This window comes from Pecten maximus, chromosome 16 (assembly GCF_902652985.1).
Source record: "Pecten maximus chromosome 16, xPecMax1.1, whole genome shotgun sequence".
Taxonomy (NCBI): domain Eukaryota; kingdom Metazoa; phylum Mollusca; class Bivalvia; order Pectinida; family Pectinidae; genus Pecten; species Pecten maximus.
This window is the reverse complement of record NC_047030.1, coordinates 2,183,897-2,189,055: the sequence shown is the minus strand read 5'-3', so window position 1 is coordinate 2,189,055 and position 5,159 is coordinate 2,183,897.

The window sequence follows — 5,159 nt, the reverse complement described above, 5'->3', positions numbered from 1 at the left end:
AAAAACCCCGTTATAAGAACCCCTACCCAGTAGAGCCCCCTCCTACTGACAGGTAATACTCCGGTATCAATACACCTGGGCAGAGTTATCAACGGGGAATTACAGGTGAAATTTACATTCTATTGTAGTCTAATGGTCAGGTGTCATAGTGAGACAATTATCATAGTCTAAATGCATTTAAGTGGAATAATACCCGAGAATATGTTATAATTGTGCTACCTCAATGTGAATACCATCTACTCCTGTAATTGTTTACGATCATATGCAGATTATTACCTGACCAGGTAAAAACTTTCTAAACGTATTGTTAGTTTGAATTGTCAGTCTTTAAAAATGATATATTGAATAATATAATCTTATATAATCAACGGAAATATTCCTATTTTTATACGTTTCCTTGTTTGTCCTCGGAATAAAGACTGTATTAATTTCTTTTCGTTATTTTTTCAATTCTATTTAGTTACTTTATATGTTTATTTTATATGATAACAACACGATGTAACGACGGTTCATGCTAACAAGGCTTTCTACCTACTGTCCTTGTTCCATTCACAACCATTACTGGTGCACAATGCATATCTCGGAGTCACCTGGTACGAAACTCTCAAAAATTGCCATTTTGATTTATTGTCGCTTCAAGATCGAAACTGATCAACACATGCAAGAAAGTCAAGGAACCGTCATTAATCATATATTGGCTGGCCCTTTGTTAGTACATGGCTCTGACAGATTTACATTGCTGGTGTTAAGGGTCAGGAGCAGGAGTTCAATTTTCACCCATAAAATGTAAAATCTTACAGTATTACATATATACCATATCTATAGTGGGACAGTCCTATCAACTGCACTCAGTACAACTATAATGTACAGCTATATTTATAGATTTAACCTGTCAGAAAGTTCAGAGGAAAGAAAAGCCCCAAGAGACCTGTATAACTTGCCTGTTATGCAGCTGGTGAAGTGAACACTTCAATCTCAAAGTAATACCTTTTTCCAGTTTAGAGTATACATATGACAACAAAATCAGGGCTTTTTCTCACTGGTTTGTGTTGGGGCTTTTTTGTCTCATATTTTGGGAAGCAAATTGATGAATTGGGACAGATTATTTCAGGACTTAACTGCAAATTTTGGGAATTTGGCTTAAAATATAAAACACTTTCAATTGGGAATGGGGCCTACAAACAGCCACAAAAAGTCCTCTGAAAATAAACACATTTTTACATGGGGTCAAGGTCATACATTCGAAAAATTAGCAGCCATTTATTCCAACATGCTATCAGGGAGTATTGGCTTAACACCATGGTCATCAGCCTCTTGGTTATTAAGAAGAAGTTTGGAAAAAGATTTTATCACATTTGACCCTTCAGACCTAAGAGTGGATCAAGGTGATTTATTCTAACCAACTTGGAAGCCCATCCTCCCTACACACTATCTATAATAGCCTTACACTATGACCCTGCATTTAGTGTCACTGGTTATTGAAAGAAGTTTACACAGATCATACGCTGTAAACAAATCTCAATAAGAAAACAACTAATCAAAATTTGAATCAAAGATGTTGACGTTTATCTTCTATAGTTTGCTACATCATTGAACCCTTAGTCAAAATATAGGTCTTGTTGACCTAAATCTGGTGGGTCATAACAAGATGACCTTCAAACAAATCTTTAAAGGTGAAATAATGCAATATATATGTCACGGAAGAGAAATCACAGCCAAACACACAAACAGACACAACAACTACTATGAGCTCTTTTGTTAAGTAAGGATGTAAAAAAGATAATTAGTCGTTTATCTAATAGGTCTAAATTTCGCCTAACATAATAAATTTTAAAGATATCTAGAGTAAAATAGTTATCTGTGGGTAAACAAATGGATCAAACTCAGACAGGTGCAATTCCACCTTATATTAAGGATGTAGATGTACTTTATATCAGGCAGGATTCTTAAACATTTACCAGACCTGGGGGAGATTTATGAGACTTCTGTTTGAATTTTACAACAGATAAAGAAATGTTGCTTGTTGTTCAGTGTACTCTTCCTCAAAGTGTAGTTCCCATCAGTGCAAAATCTCAACTTCAATCTACCCAGTATGGTCTTTTATGGGTGTGTCATGTTTTAATTGAGGGTGTAAGCTAACTTACTATGACATGTTTTAACTAAGTGTGTATGTTATCTTTTCATGATATGTTTTAATTAGGGGTGAAAAATACCTTTCTATGAAATGTTTTAATTAGGGGTAAAAAATACCTTTCTAAGACATGTTTTAATTGTGTTAATTGAGGATGTAAGCTAACTTACTATGACATGTTTAAACTAAGTGTGTATGTTATCTTTTCATGATAATATGTTTTAATTAGGGGTGAAAAATACCTTTCTATGACATGTTTTAATTGTGTTAATTAAGGGTGTAAGCTAACTTACTATGACATGTTTTAACTAAGTGTGTAAAGTTATCTTTTCATGATATGTTTTAATTAGGGGTGAAAAATACCTTTCTATGAAATGTTTTAATTAGGGGTGAAAAATACCTTTCTAAGACATGTTTTAATTGTTTTAATTAAGGGTGTCAGCTACCTTTTTATGATATGTTGTAATTAAGGGTGCATGCTACCTTTTTATGACATGTTGTAATTAAGGGTGCATGCTACCTTTTTATGACATGTTTTAATTAGGGGTGTAAGTTACCTTTTTATGACATGTTTTAATTAAGGTGCATGCTACCTTTTTATGACATGTTGTAATTAAGGGTGCATGCTACCTTTTTATGACATGTTTTAATTAGGGGTGTAAGTTACCTTTTTATGACATGTTTTAATTGAGGGTGTAAGCTACCGTTTTATGATATGTTTTAATTAGGGGTGAAAAATACCTTTCTATGATATGTTTTAATTAGGGGTGAAAAATACCTTTCTATGACATGTTTTAATTGTTTTAATTAAGGGTGCATGCTACCTTTTTATGATATGTTTTAATTAAGGGTGTAAGTTACCTTTTTATGACATGTTTTAATTAAGTGTGTAAGTTACCTTTTTATGACATGTTGTAATGAAGGGTGTAAGCTACCTTTTTATGACATGTTGTAATTAAGGGTGTAAGTTACCTTTTATTGACATGTTTTAATTAAGGGTGTCAGCTACCTTACTATGACATGTTTTAATTAAGGTGCATGCTACCTTTTTATGACATGTTGTAATTAAGGGTGCAAGTTACCTTTTTATGACATGTTTTAATTGAGGGTGTTAGTTACCTTTTTATGAAATGTTTTAATTAAGGGTGTAAGTTACCTTTTTATGACATGTTGTAATTAAGGGTGTAAGTTACCTTTTATTGACATGTTGTAATTAAGGGTGCAAGTTACCTTTTTATGACATGTTGTAATTAAGGGTGCATGCTACCTTTTTATGACATGTTGTAATTAAGTGTGTAAGTTACCTTTTTATGACATGTTGTAATGAAGGGTGTAAGCTACCTTTTTATGACATGTTGTAATTAAGGGTGTAAGTTACCTTTTATTGACATGTTGTAATTAAGGGTGTAAGTTACCTTTTTATGACATGTTTTAATTAGGGGTGTAAGCTACCTTTTTATGACATGTTGTAATTAAGGGTGCATGCTACCTTTTTATGACATGTTTTAATTGTGTTAATTGAGGATGTAAGCTAACTTACTATGACATGTTTTAATTAAGGTGTAAGCTACCTTACTATGACATGTTTTAATTAAGGGTGCAAGCTACCTTTTTATGATATGTTTTAATTAAGGGTGCAAGCTACCTTTTTATGACATGTTTTAATTAAGGGTGTAAGTTACCTTTTTATGACATGTTGTAATTAAGGGTGTCAGCTAACTTATGACATTTTAATTAAAGGTGTAAGCTACCTTTTTATGACATGTTTTAATTAAGTGTGTAAGTTACCTTTTTATGATATGTTTTAATTAAGGGTGTAAGTTACCTTTTTATGACATGTTTTAATTAAGGGTGTAAGTTACCTTTTATTGACATGTTGTAATTAAGGGTGCATGCTACCTTTTATTGACATGTTGTAATTAAGTGTGTAAGTTACCTTTTTATGACATGTTGTAATTAAGGGTGTAAGTTACCTTTTATTGACATGTTGTAATTAAGGGTGCATGCTACCTTTTATTGACATGTTGTAATTAAGTGTGTAAGTTACCTTTTTATGACATGTTGTAATTAAGGGTGTAAGTTACCTTTTTATGACATGTTTTAATTAAGGGTGTAAGTTACCTTTTTATGACATGTTGTAATTAAGGGTGTAAGTTACCTTTTATTGACATGTTGTAATTAAGGGTATAAGTTACCTTTTTATGATATGTTTTAATTAAGGGTATAAGTTACCTTTTTATGATATGTTTTAATTAAGGGTGTAAGTTACCTTTTTATGACATGTTGTAATTAAGGGTGCATGCTACCGTTTTATGACATGTTTTAATTAAGTGTGTAAGTTACCTTTTTATGACATGTTTTAATTAAGGGCGTAAGCTTTAATTTGGGGTGAAAAACACCTTTCTATGACTTGTTTTAATTGTTTTAATTAAGGGTATATGTTACCTTTTTCTGACATGTTTTAATTAAGGGCGTAAGCTTTAATTTGGGGTGAAAAACACCTTTCTATGACTTGTTTTAATTAAGGGTATAAGTTACCTTTTTATGACATGTTTTAATTAAGGGTGTCAGCTACCTTACTATGACATGTTTTAATTAAGGTGCATGCTACCTTTTTATGACATGTTTTAATTAAGGGTATAAGTTACCTTTTTATGACATGTTTAAATTAAGGGTGTAAGTTACCTTTTTATGACATGTTTAAATTAAGGGTGTAAGTTACCTTTTTATGACATGTTGTAATTAAGGGTGTCAGCTAACTTATGACATTTTAATTAAAGGTGTAAGCTACCTTACTATGACATGTTGTAATTAAGGGTGTCAGCTAACTTATGACTTTTTAATTAAAGGTGTAAGCTACCTTACTATGACATCTTGTAATTAAGGGTGTAAGCTACCTTACTATGACATATTTTAACTGAGGGTTGTAACCTCCTTAATATAACATCTTTTAATTAAGGGGGTATGATACCTTACTTTTCAAAAGAATTGTACTTTGAAGCAAAGAACTTGAACTTGAATGAATTGT